This window comes from Dromiciops gliroides, chromosome 1 (genome assembly GCF_019393635.1).
Source record: "Dromiciops gliroides isolate mDroGli1 chromosome 1, mDroGli1.pri, whole genome shotgun sequence".
Classification (NCBI taxonomy): Eukaryota; Metazoa; Chordata; class Mammalia; order Microbiotheria; family Microbiotheriidae; genus Dromiciops; species Dromiciops gliroides.
Window position 1 is genome coordinate 543076841 of NC_057861.1, and position 14859 is coordinate 543091699.

At 35.0% G+C, this 14859-nt stretch overlaps 1 protein-coding gene across 2 annotated transcripts in view; it reads right to left on the reverse strand.

The window, feature by feature from the left end:
* CYTH3 (cytohesin 3) overlaps nucleotides 1–14859 on the reverse strand; it is a 142419-nt gene that overhangs the window by 109591 nt on the left and 17969 nt on the right. The gene's annotated exons all lie outside the window — the stretch shown is intronic.

Here is a 14859-nt window from a genome sequence, read left to right on the forward strand (position 1 = left end):
GTCCAACTCCAGGATTAGTGCTCTATCCACTAGGGACCTAGCTGTCCCTAAGATGAATAGACAAGTATGAGTAATATATAGTAATCTAGAGACAGCTTTATGAAAAATGCAAGGCAAAAAATGCAGAATTAGAAAAATCAAATACAGAAAAATGAGGATGAGTTAATGATAATGAAAAATGATTCCTAATGGGGACTTAGAGAAAAGAAGAGAAAGTGTTAAAAATTTTATGCCCCAAAATTCATTGATTTAAATGTAGCCCTTATTTGAGCAAAATTATTTATAATGATGTCTAATGTTAGATTTCTAATTGTATCAGTCCCATGATGACACTGGAGATTAGTAAGTAGTCCCAGTGAAGAAAATTCTTCTACCAATGCAAGTCAATACCTGTTCTGCAACTTACAGATCTTGGCAGCAAATTTGATAGCAACATTTAATTTTTTGTGATATTCTTCCAATGGTGCTATCTGGTTGCAGGCCATGGAACAACAGTTTTTGGAGAATTAAAACTGAAGGTGATCTTAAGTGTAAGAAGAGACCAATGGTAAGCATAAGTAGGCTGTGGTATATTACCAAGGATAGCTTGCACACAGGAAATTGAATAAAAGATATCATCCTGAAAACATATATATGGAAAAGAAGGGATAATTTAGCAAAGGCAAAGTATAACAGATGGCCAATATGAATACTGAACTGGTACCAACAGAATGTTAAAAGACCTAGAAAATAGCAAGATACATATACTCCAGGTGGGATATATGGAAAACACGAACAAGAATCATACACAATAAAAAAGTTATGAGTGGCATGTGATCTGCACCAACGAAAAGTATACTCATAGTGATAAGATTCTGGGTCCATTGAAGTATTATTATTGGATCACCAAGGCAAGAATAATATGAGACACTGGTTTAAATTACAGCTTGGCTAGTACTAAATAGAGGAAAAAATCGCTAGATCCTGAAGAGATTAGTTGTACAGTTCTGGAAATCAAGCAAAATTTAAATTAACCAAGTATAAAGAGCATGGTCAAGTGTTCTTCCCTCCCAATTCAAAAGAATAAAGTCTTTCACTGTAAACACTATTAGGGAAAATTGGAATAGGTTTATAGATTCAAAACTAATGCATGAAGAAAGTCTTTTGGAATGTCAAAATTTACATTTCTTCAGAAGTGACTGGCTGTGGTTTAAACACCAGTATAACCAGTTTAGGTGGTAGGAAATCATACCCTAAGTCCACAGAGGCATAGAATTTGAGAGTTGGAAGGAACCCAAGTGGCCGTTTAGTCCAACCTATACATAAAAGGATTTCCCTACCCGAGGTCATCAACCTCGGCTTTAAGAAATATAAGGGGGGGAGGGGCAACTAGTTGGCGCAGTGGATAGAGCACCGGCCCCTGGATTCAGGAGGACCTGAGTTCAAATCCAGCCTCAGACACTTGACACTTACTAGCTGTGTGTGACCCTGGGCAAGTCACTTAACCCCAACTGCCTCATAAAAAAAGAAAAGAAAAGAAAAAAAGAAATATAATGGGGGCAGCGAGGTGTCCCACAATTGCCTCACCAAAAAAAAAGAAAAGAAAAGAAAAGAAATATAACGAAGGAGAATGCATCACCTTTCCAAGAAGTCTCATTCTACTTTTTAGACAGTTGTAATTGTTAGGCAGTTCCCTTCAACTATTACCACTATAGCTATGTCATTAAGTCATTCTAATGTGGAACTGTTTTTTCCAAATGATCTTAAGGGGACTGCTAAGCTACAAAGACACCTAAAGCCACATGGTTTAAACACTAAGAGGAATTTTGAAAATTCTAAGGAATGTAGTAAAAGCAAGTGCACACGGCACCTACAATGAAGCTATATTTAGCTGCTATTGAGCATTTCTATTTTACTACTGAGAATTTTTCAGTATTTCACAGTTTTAAAGTTCTAGAGATGAGGGTTCTTTTATCTTTAATACAAAAACTAAAACTTGGTTTTACTGGCACAGATTGAATATCTGTATCAGTGACAATATAAACAAAAGAAACAATGGATGCCTCAAGGTCAGCAGACCTGGATTGGTTACAGAGTTCTATTAAACACAAGTTTCCCTGATTCTTCACCAGTAGCTTACAGGCTTCATATTAAAGCAGGGATGTGCTATTTGATGGTTAGGAATTCCCACAGAAGCTCTGATCCAAGAACCCACCTGAAGTATGGATTTAACAAGGGCAATTATTTAGTTCCCACTAACAAAAATTCAAAGGATCTCTGAAATTATTTCAGTCTTCTATGCCAGCTGATTTTTCAGGTAACACAATTCCACCATTTATTTGTATACTAGAAATATATAACACATATAGCACATTGGCTATAATACTTTCTAACTGCCAGAACAGAACTCACTGCTTATATTCTGAGATGCATTTAGTTTGAGGTGAAAACAATGTTCCCACTGATAAAAGGGTGCCAAAAAAAAAAACCTCAAAACCCTAAAATCCATACAGTATGATGTTGATGAGGTACATAATATTTAACTTGTTTTGTGGTTCCCATAGATATTTTGTTGTCATGGTAATTAATGGCAATTGGACAACTTATGTGAATGGGCAACTTAAAGTAATTTTGCTGTTCATCAGTATGTTATCACCACGTCACTTTTTTCTATGTTTCAAAATTCATCTCAACTGAAGGAATAGCAGAAGTTCTAGATGCAAGGAATATATGATATTATGACTGTGGCCATAAAAAAAAAAAACATTCCTCCCCTGTGACAGCAATCTAGTCTTACCACTGCTGCAATTCAATTAAGTTTAAGGTGGTAAAATAAAAAGTCAGTAGAAGAAAATGAAAAATGGCAAAAATTTCCAGTATTCCTAGCACCAAAACTATCTGTGAAATATCTAAAAGCCAGGCATCCTTACTCTCATTCCTTTGTTGTCTTCTTTTATTCTTTAGAGTAGTGGTTTACAAAATGGGATGCACACTCATGAGAGGTTACACAGTATGACAAACAGTAAGGGATAGGAAGAAACTATGAGAACTTCCATTTATGTTTATTTGAATGTATTTTAATATTTTAAAATCTTCCAAATGAAGATGTTCAGTGGGTTTTGAATCTCTTTGTTAAAAATATAAAAATGTAACACTTTCAATTAGTTTGCAAAGCAATTCATTGCTATCAGAGAAGAAGGAAATTTACCAGCTTAATTAAAAAAGACAACTTTGAATATCTGATGAAAGGTACTGAAAAATTATCATTATTTAGTAAGCAGGACCAACAATGCACTTCTACTTAGTTCTATGGATCTTATCTTTTTTAGTTATCACTCACAAAAATCAAGTATCAGAATAAATTAAACATAAAATTCTGCATCAGAAAGTGTTAAATGAAGATTTTCAGAAATACCAAAAAATGTTCAATCACGATGTTCTCACTAAAATACTATTACTATTTTACATTCTTAACATTTATGAGAGAAAAAGGGATTGTACATCACTCAAAATAAAGCTTATAAAATGTTTCATCTTTTTATATCTACTTTATGTACATTTTAATACTATACATACTATATTAGCATAATAGTCACATATATGTTGTATGGACGTGTGTGTATGCGTGTGCATGGGGACTTGACCAAAATCAGTTGGGGACCACTATATTAGAAATGATTGTCATTCATGTCTACAAGAAAACATACAGGAATTTGTATTTCCATCGAAATAAGAATGAATTGTATGTTTTTATTTGAAGAATTTGCTTGCTTTTTTTTTTAATCAACTACTTAATTTGCCTATTTCCATGAAAAACAAGGAAATGAATATTAGGGGAAAATATTCTTAATGTTAGGATAAAGACTAGACTTGTAAATTCATGGCTACAGGTAACTCACAGATAAAAGAAATTTCCTTTAACAATGCAAGTGAGCAGTACCTTCTTGCCCTGGCTAGATCAAACAACCAAAGGAAGGATTTGAACTTAGGTCTTCCCATGTTTGAAACCAGTTCTCTATCCATTATACCATACTGCCTCTTCTAATCACAGTAATGATTTGATTGCATCAGATGTTTCCCAAAGACACAAATTTGGGCAGTAAACAGACTAGTTCCAGCCTATTTCCTATAGAAATTCATCTTAGCTGTCCAAATCATTTCCACACAAGGAAATGTTTGCAGAAACAGAGAAGTACTAAGACATATAAACAACCTTGAAAAGCTAGAGAAGTAATGGTAACAAGAAAAATGAAACTGAACAAAGGAAAAGGCAAAGAAATATTTTGGCAATGAGAGACATAAAAACTATACTATATATTTAGCTATGGATAATGACATACTAAAGTCTAGGCAAAGGAATGTAAAGCAGAAAAAGAAAAAGAGGTCCTGGGGATTCACAAAATGAATGAGTCACAGAATGTCAGTGTTGGGAGGGACCTCAGAGGCAATCTGGTCCAACTTGTAATTGAATAAGATCCCCCTCAACAACATTCCTGACAAATGATCTTTGCTTGAAGAGCTCCAGGGGAGAAGAACCCACTACCTGATGAAGTAGCTCATTCCATTTTTGTATCACTCTTTGAAGATGTTTTTTCTTATCTCAAGTCTAAATTTGCCTTTCTGTAACTTCCTACTTGCATGATTCCTAGTTCTAACCTTCTGGGTCTAAGCTGGAAAAGTTTCTTCTTTTATACAGTCCTTCACATAACTGAAAATAGTTATAATATGTCCTTGATGACACTTTAGGCTAAATATTCCCAGTTTCTTCAACCATTTATTATATGACATGGACTCAAGGTACTGCACTTTCTTGATTGTCCTCCTATGGGTGTTTACAGATTATGAATGTCCTTATCAAGATATGGTTTCCAGAAATGAACACTCTACCTTCAGATGTTGTGGTCTGACTAGGGCAGAGTACCATCAGGTAGAATGATTACTTTCTAGTCTTAAATACTATTCTCTCTCCTGAATGCAACCTGAATGCATTGCTTTATAGGCATCTGAGTACTCTTGCTACTAAACACATCTAAAATACGAATACGAATGATTAAACATAGGATAAAAATAGAGACCAATCAGAGAAAAATATTTTTATTACATGAAATGGAAACCTTTTGTATTAACAGAGTAACGAAAAAGAGAATTTCAAGAATTCAATCTCAGAAAAAAAGAATAATGAACAAGTCATAAATGAACTCTCCAAGCAAAAAAACATCAGGACCAGATAGAGTTACAAGTGAATTCTATCAAACATTTAAAGAACAAGTGATTCCAAAATCTACATAAACTATTTGGCAAAAAACAGGAATAGAATGGATGCTACCAAATTTATTCTATGATAAAAAATATGGCTATTAACTACCTAAATAAGTATCAATATTGGAAGAGTTGAGAGAGAGAACGAAAACTATAGGCCAATACTACACCCAAAAATTTAAATAAAATATTAGAAATGATAATGTCAACACACTCAAAAAGTTTTAAATACCAAAATGAATTTATGCCACTAGATTCAGGGTATTTCAGTATTAGGAAATCTATAAACGACAACAATAATAGTTAGCATTTATCTAGCACTACTATGTGCTAAGCACTTTAGAAATATTATCTCATTTGATCCTCACAACAACTCTGGAAGGTAGGTGCTACCCCTAATCCCATTTTTATAGACAATGAAACTGAAGCAAACAGATGAAGTGACTTTGCCAAGGTTATTTAGCTAGTACAGTGTCTGAAGTCAAATTTGAAGTCAGGTCTTCCTGACTCTAGGGTCAAAAACTTTATACCACTATACCACTTAGCTGCCTAACAGACCATGTTAATAATGAAAACGGAAATCACCAAGATTATGTCATAGATACAACAAAGGATTTTTACATTTTCATAGTAACTGCTAATAAACTAAGAGTCTTTCCAACAAGATCAGGAATAAAGCAAAGAGGTTCATCACCACCAAGACTATTTGATACAGGAGCTAGACAATATTTGTTATAGCAATAAGACAAGAAAAAGGAAATTGAGGGAATAACCATAGTCAAAAAGAGAAATAAAAATTATTGCTTTTTAGTAGATGATATGATGATCAAGAGTCCTCTAGGGTAATAATGAAAAAAAGGAAGAATGGAGATATCAAATTATACTAACAAGTAGTAATCATTAAAACAATGTGGTACTCGTTTAAAAACTATAGAGGTCAATTAGTGGACCGATGAGGTACCCAAAATACAAATGTAAACAAACTTAGTAGCATAGTGTTTGATCAACCCAATGAACCCAGGCACTAGAATAAAAGAGTCATTATTTCGACAAAAACTACTGGAGGGACTGGAAAGTAGTATGGTAGAAATCAGGTTTACACCAACCATATACCAATATTATTAGCTCTAAATGAATGATTATAGATATCAAAGTTCACATTATAAACAAATTAGAGGAAAAAGGAATAAAATTTTTGGACAGAGGAACACAATAGTTAGAGAGATAGGAGATAAAATGAACAATCTTGATTACATAAAATTGAAAAGTTTCTTCACAGACAAAACATTTCACCTAAAATTAGAAAGGAAACTATTAACTGGGAAAAAATCTTTACAACAAGTTTCTCTGATAAAAGTCTCATTTCCAAGAGGCACAAGGATTCAGTTTTCTAATGAGAACTATTCTCCTGATTGATAAATAGCCAAAAAACATGAACAGGCATTTCTCAAACGAAAACATCTAAATTATCAACAGTCATATAAAAAAGCTCCAAAATGTCCATAGAGAAATGCAAATTTAAGTAAATATAAGGTTACATGTCATTAAACTGCATACTCTTTGACCCAGCAAAAAATTTAAAAGCTTAGGCATAAAAAACAACATAACTAGTATAAGAAGGAAAGTTATGAATTGGGGAAAATATCTTTGTATCAATAATATAATAACGGTCTGATATCCAGCTATATAGAGAAATAACAAAATCTATAAGACCATTCTCAAATGGATATCGTGCATCAAAGGATAATGAACGAACAGTTCTCAAGGAGAATTGTAAACTATTAACAACCATATTAACAGAATCTCCAAATTAATAAAAGAGAAATGCAAAACAAAATAACTGAGGTATTCACCTCAAAACTCAGCAAATTGGAAAAGTTTTTCTAAAAGATGGACAAGAGTCAATGTTTGACTGGGTTTGGGAAAGACCTAGGCACACTAAAACATTGATTGTGAAGCTATGAATCAGTCCAGTCATTCTAGAAAGCAAATTAGGATTGTTCTAAGAAGAAACTAAAATACCTATATTCTTTGACCCAAAGAAGCTTCACCAAGAAGGTCAATGATTTTTCAGTCTCCAAAGACCTAAAATATTGTAATACTACTTTTTGTAAATATCAAAACAAATTAGAAACAATGTGAATGGGGGCAGCTAGGTGGGTGCAGTGGATAGGCGCACCGGCCCTGGAGTCAGGAGTACCTGAGTTCAAATCCGAGCCTCAGACCACTTAACCACTTAACTCGTGTTGACCCTGGGCAAGTCACTTAACCCCAATTGCCCTCACCTTTAAAAAAAAAAAAGAAACAATGTGAATGCCCATGTACTGGAGAAAATTGCTAAACAACTTATGCTATATGAATATCAAGAATATTATCTGTGCTGTAAGAAATTATAGCTAAGAGAAGTAAGTAGAACTATGAAAACTATTCAAAAGGAAAAGAAAGAAGGAAGGGAAGAAGGAAGGAAGGAAGAATGAAAAGACAATTTATTTAGCACTTATTATGTGCCAAGCACTATACTAAGTCCTGGGGATATAAAAGCTGAAAGACAAGCTTTACATTTTAATGGAGGAGGAGGCATATGCCACCAGTACCACCATAACCCGTATTGACTCCCTCAGACTCCAAGGTGTGATAGCCCTTGCACCCTAAACAAGAGCCTTGGAAATAGCACAGCCTCCCAGATCACCATTCTGCTTCTATTGAAATCTTTCACCATATAATAGAGGTACAATCCTCTCAATGTGACAGAAAATGTTGTATTTAACAGACTATGTTTAGTTTGGGATACTGCATTTCCCTCTCCAGAGAAAAGATAAGCATCCCACTGCATACAGTTAACACACCAGAAGGAATGCGCAAACAATTTCCATCAGGAGGGAAAGGGTACGAGCTGTCTAAGAGTCCACATATGGTACCAGTGAATTCACTGCAAATTTCAGATCTATGACAAACGACATAGTAGATGAGGTATATGATTGATTACAATCTCGACTGGAGGACAAAGTGCCCACCAGTCGATGAGATATTTCATATTAAAGTAATGGCGGTGGCGCAGTGGATAAAGCACTGGCCTTGGATCAGGAGGACCTGAGTTCATCCAGCCTCAGACACTTGACACTTAACCTAGCTGTGTGACCCTGGGGCCAGTCACTTAACCCTCACTGCCCTGTAAAAAAAAAAAAAGTAATGGCAATCTTGAAAAACAAGTACTTTCTTTGTCTTTTGATTATATTACCTTTTATGTGACTCATAAATGAGTTAACATGTGTCCAGAACTTAAAAAAAACTTAAGTATTGTGTAAATGCTAGTTATTATATACTTTCTGAAAAACATATAATCAAGAACATGCATTTTCCACCATTAAAAATGTATTTGTTGAACAGAAAAAAAAAGATTTCTCCCCTCCACAACTGAGATAATACATTATTCCATCTTATTCCCCTTCTTATGGCTCTTTTTTATGTTTGAGTCTATCATCTAGCTAGAACTTCAGTAAGGTGTAATATAGTATAAAATGGAAATCAGTATCCATTTCTTGACAAATTGCTAACCAACTGTCCAAGTACATTTGTTAAATAACTAATCCTTTCCCTACTTTTATCTTCTTTGGTTTCTCCAATACTAATTTTGATATTTCCTTAATGGGATATTTTATATCCCTACAATGTATTCCATCTATCTATTTCTCTATTTTTTTCACTAATGCCAGATCATTTTAATGATAATTGCTTTGCAAATATATTTTAAAGTCTGAGAGAATGAGAAACCCTCCCTCAGTTCTATTTCCTAGTGTGTCCCTTTAACATTCTGGTCCATTCATTTTTCCATATACTTTAGATACACTGTATTTTCAAAACACAATAAAATCAAAATTAGAATTAAAATAATTTGTCTCCCTGCCTCAAAGTTTCCCCTCTTCAATCTGTCCTTCATAAAGTTGCCAAATGATATGCCAATATCATAAGTGTGACTATGTTACTCCCCCTGTTAAAAAAGTTTCAGAAACTCCTTATTGTCTCTGGGACACAAAATACAAATTACTCTACTTGACATTTAACGCCTTCACAACCTAGCTCCAAAATTCCATACTGATTTCATTATTTTACCCAAATATCCTACATTCTAGTCAAAATTGATCTTCATAGAATCACATTTAGAGTTCTACGTGATCTTAGAGGATATTCTGTCCAAACCTCTCCTTTTACAGATGAGGAAACTGAAGCCCAAGAGGTTTAGTGACTTGCTCAAGGTCACACATATAGTTAGTGGCAGGGCTGGGAATAGAACCCTGGTCCTTTGACTTGGATTCCAGAACTCTTTTAATTATATTACTGTTCCCTATACATGACACTCCATTTCTACGCCTACTCTTATGCCTTTACCCAGGCATTCCCTCTTGGCCTAGAATGCCTTTCCTCCACACTTCCATCTTTTAGAATTCCTAGCTTCTTTCAAGGCTCCTATGAGAAGCTTTCCTTGATCTACTCAACTCTTCACCTCCCCTCCCCTGTTATTAGTGTTCTTCCCCCCTCCCCCCTCCCCACACTTCCCACAGCTACTCCCACTCCCAAATTACTGTGTATTTCTGTATTCCTTTATCTGGGAGTTGTCTCCTTCTGGTAGAATGTAAGCTCCTTAAGGGACTGAACAAATTCAGATTTGTCTTTACGCAGTGCTATCTCCAGTCCAATCTGGCACATAAATGTTAAATAAATACTTGTTAGATTGAAGTGAATAATAATAATATAAGCAACCCCAAAGCATGCTATTTTCACTTTCTTTCATTTTTTTTCTTTAAATCAAGTTTTCTTGTACAAAATTACCAACATAATGTTTAACACAATCATACATGTATAACCCATAACTGACTGTTTGCCACCTCAGGGAGGGGGAGGAGAGGGAGGGAAGAAGGGATAAAAATTGGAACCCAAAACTATAAATAAAAATATTTATTACATTAAAAAAAATTTTAATGATGATAATTTTAAAAAAAGAAAATGACACACAGGATGATTTCAGAACGGCCTGGAAAAGACTTGTATGAACTGATGTATAGTGAAGTAGAGCAGAAGCAAGAGAACGTTGTGCACAGAGATAGCAATATTGTTTGATGGAAGAACTATGAATAAAATTTGGAACTCAAACTATAAATAAAAAATGTTATACTATTTAATTTTGGTTTTGTTTGTTTGTTTTTTTGTGGGGCAATGGGGGTTAAGTGACTTGCCCAAGGTCACACAGCTAGTAAGTGCCAAGTGCCTGAGGCCAGATTTGAACTCAGGTACTCCTGAATCCAGGGCCAGTGCTTTATCCACTGCACCATCTAGCTGCCCCCAATGTTTACTATTTTAAAAAAGAAATGGATGGTTTTGAAAAAGCCTGGGAAATGATGAAATGATACAGAGTAAAATGAGTAGAATCAGAACAATTTATACAGCAACAGCAATATTGTAAAGATAATCAACTCTGAAAGACTCAGTAACTGATCAACACAATGACCAACTACAATCCCAAAGGATTCTTTTTGTAAAAAAAAAATTATTTTTAGTTCCAAATTCTCTCCCTCCCTCCACCTCCTCCCCTACTTACTGAGAAGGCAGGAAATACAATACCCATTATACATATGAAATCATGCAAAACATTTCCGAATTAGTCATGATGCAAAAAATAAAAGCAAGAAAAAGAAAATATACTTTAATCTGTAATCAGTTCATCAGTTCTCTCTCTGGAGGTAGATGCCATTTTTCATGATGAATCCTTAATTCCAAAGGATTCTTGATAAAATATACCATCCATGTCCAATAGACAGTAATGGACTTAAAGGTACAGACCTGAAAGCACATTTGCTTCTCGTTTTTTCAGGGGGAAAGGGGAAGGAACATGGCTAATGTGGGAATTTGTTTTGCATGATCATCTACATTTCCAATGGGCTTGTTTTTCTTGTCTTTGAGAAGACACCCATTGAGATGGGTGGAAAAAAGGGAGAGAGAAGGCAGATAATTTGGAACTGAAAATTAAATAGAATCGGATTTTAAAAAATAAATACACCAGATTGTGAGCTCCATCAAGGACTGGACTATCTATTGCCTTTCTTTGTAACCCTGGTGCTTTGCACAGTGGCTGGCACATAGGTGCTTAATAAGTGCTTACTAACAACAAAAAAAAAGTGTCAGGAATGTTACAAGCTCAGAATGAGCCGAGTCTGGCAAGGAGACACCCGAAGGTCAATGAAAAGCGAGGTTATTTTCAGCATACTGGAGAAAATAAGAACAAAAAAGGAATAGGACCTTTGCTCAGTTGCATGGCATAATAATAGATGAAGGGGGAAGAAGAATTTCTCTACTTTTGATATTTTTTTGTTTTGGGTTTGGGTTTGGTTTGGTTTCTGGCGAAGAAAAATAACCTTTGGTGAGATGGCCAATAAAACAAAAATGGGCTAATAGGAAGTTGAAACCCAAGATAAATATGCAGATGAAAAGAGAGCGCCTATCATTCCTTGATGAGTTCCATTCACACAGGTCCAAATGAACTACATGCTGGGGGTAGTGAAAGCAACTAGCAGATGTGACGGCTAAGCCACTGACAGTCAGCAATGAAGATCATGAAGAACAGTAAAGGCACTCCAGACAGAACTGGAGAGGAGCGATTTTAAATAAAAAGAAGAAAGTGTAATTTGAAAACTGTAGGGTGGTGAACCCAACTTTAGTTGATTACTGGAAAAATTCCAGAATGTATATTTAAAGAGATTATATGGGCTTTTAGATATAAACCTGACTAGTTAGTAAATACCTAAATAAGGTAGCCAGCATGGGTTCAACAAGAAGAGGTTATACCCAAATTAACACCATTTCCTTTAATGATTGGATTATTAAACTATTACTCGGTCACGGGAATTTTGTAGAAATTTTATCTAGATTCACCAAAGAATCAGTTTCTCTTGCTATATTTCTATACAATATAGAAAGATATGGACTCATAATAGGTGTTAGGTGGATTTGGACCTGGCTGGCTGACCAAACCTAGGAAACAGTTATTAATGGGTTAGGATCAACTTGGAAAGAGGCTTCTAGAGATCTGATTCTTCCCTTTCAATGAAGCAAACTGCAATCTATCCATGCCCACCTATCAGTTGCAACTCTCCCCATGTTTTCCCATAAATTCACCGGAAGAGTTCCACCCAACGTGCTAAAGGTTTCTTGTTTTCTTTTGACCTAAGAAAGATACCAATGAATCACACAATCCATTCAAAAATTATGGTAGCTAAAGAAAGTAGTATTGCAGCTGTTCCTTGGTACTTGATGGTACTAAGATTAAAATACTGAAATGTTCTGAGATTGTCATCCTCATAGCTCTATTTTTTTATGCGGTCACCTCCAGACCATTCTCAGGTAGTTATACCTGGTAACTGGTGTCAACATAGGTGACTTAAAAACACTGAAGTGTTTTAACTATTCAGTGAAGATATACTGGGGCCATACATAATTCTCTACCTTGGAAAATAATGCAAATACAGAAACTGAAGGAAAAGGGTAGATAATAGAAAAAAAAAACCTTATGGGTCGAAAAGAATTTTCTTTGTCCTAAGGAAATTGTGAAATAATAAGGTTAAGAGAGCCTGTTCTGCTTCAGATGTGCTAGCAGATATGACTGATAAGCCACTTACAGTGATCATTCAAAGATCATGGAAAACAGGAAAGATACTAGGGACAGAAATAGAGAGGACTGATTTTCAACAAAAGGAAGAATATGTAATTTGAAAACTGGAGTGGTAAGCCCGATTTTGGTTATTACTGCACAATTCCAGAATGTATTCTTTTTTTTTTTTTTTTATTAGTGAGGCAGTTGGGGTTAAGTGACTTGCCCAGGTCACACACGCTAGTAAGTGTTAAGTGTCTGAGGCCAGATTTGAACTCAGGTCCTCCTGACTCCAGGGCTGGTGCTCTATCCACTGCCCATCTAGCTGCCCCCCAGAATGTATTCTTAAAGAGATGATAGGATTTTATATAGAGAGCTGACTAGTTAATAAACATCCAGAAAAGGAGCCAGCATGGGTTCAACAAAAGAGAATCATACCAAATTAATGCCATTTCCTACAGGAATCTTAAATTTTACCTACATTCACTAAATCCTATCATTCCATCAACTGAAGGAGTGCAATGGCTATTTGCTACATTCAGGAGCAAAAAAACTGATCTGAACAAGAAGGTAGTAAAGTTGGAGAGCTATATCTTTAAAATATAGTGTCATTATTTTTGGTCTTCACAAATCCCAGGAATATCCAAACTTAAGTATAAGTACATAAACCTCCAAAATAAAACTGAAATATTTTTTTAATTACTCATGCCACTCTTCTAGTAATTAATGTATGATAACACACACCCTTTGGACATGTAGTAAATACTTGACTAGTTCCAATATTATAGTAAGTGATAAGGCATTATTTATGAAAGTAAGACTTAATAGGAAGAATGATGCAGTTAAAAGAATACTGAACAGAGTATCCGCAAATTGGGGATAGCTTGAATCAATGATGGTGTATGAATGGAATACAACTGTGCTATAAGAGATGATGAAAGGATCACTTCAGAGAAACATATATGCATATATACATACATACATGTGTATAACATACATTATATATTTATGAATAAATACCCTCTATATATTGGACACACGGTTAATAAGGGAATTGTGTTGTGCTTGACTACACCATGTTTGTGACTTTGTTTTTCTTGCTTTTTCAGTGGAGGGAAGGAAGAGATGGGAGGAAGAGAGTTCAGAGCTGAAAAAATAAGAGTGAAGTTTAGTTGGTGTTTTTTTAAGTGCTTTACTTAAGCCACAGAACCTGAGTTCAAATCCCAGGTGTAGTGCCCAGATGGTCAAGTTAACTCAGTTTCTCTGAGCATCTTAAATAAGGGGGTTGAACTTCTAAGTTCCCTTCCAACTCCAGATCTATGATTTCTAAAGAGGACACTCTGGAAAAAAAATACTATTTTGAAATATAAAATGTTGATTCAGATTCAAATAATATACAGGTTGTGCTATCGTAAGTACATGAGAACACCAGCCAGCATGTTTTCAAACAGGAAATTCCATAAATAAGCAGAATGATTCTATAAGGACAACATTGCTCATTTAACATATACAGCGGTAGTATCAGACTAAATAGAAAGGTGGAACCATTAAACCATATAGAAGGATCTCTGCAGGTAGCATACTGACTTAGAAAATCACAAATTAGCATTATAGATATCTATTATAATTTTACCTTATTTTGTTAAATATTTCTCAATACATTTTAATCTGTTTCTGATCACTGATTTTGACACCTCTTACATACAAACACATATTGCCAAGGCACATAGTGTTCCTATGGCTACAAGTTCTCATTGAATCAATTCCCACTCCCCTTATTTTACAGATGAAGTGCTGACTTGCCTGTTATTTATCAGTCAGAAATAAGTTAGGGGCTACATGTGACCGAATATTACTTTTGGACAGTTTGCAGTTTGTCTTTTATAGTGCAGATCTCCTTCTCTATTTTTGAGGTGCCCAAGGAAATGCTTTGTGGTGGCTTCGGAAGTCCGAGATTCATGTAAGAGTTCTTTTTCTGACCT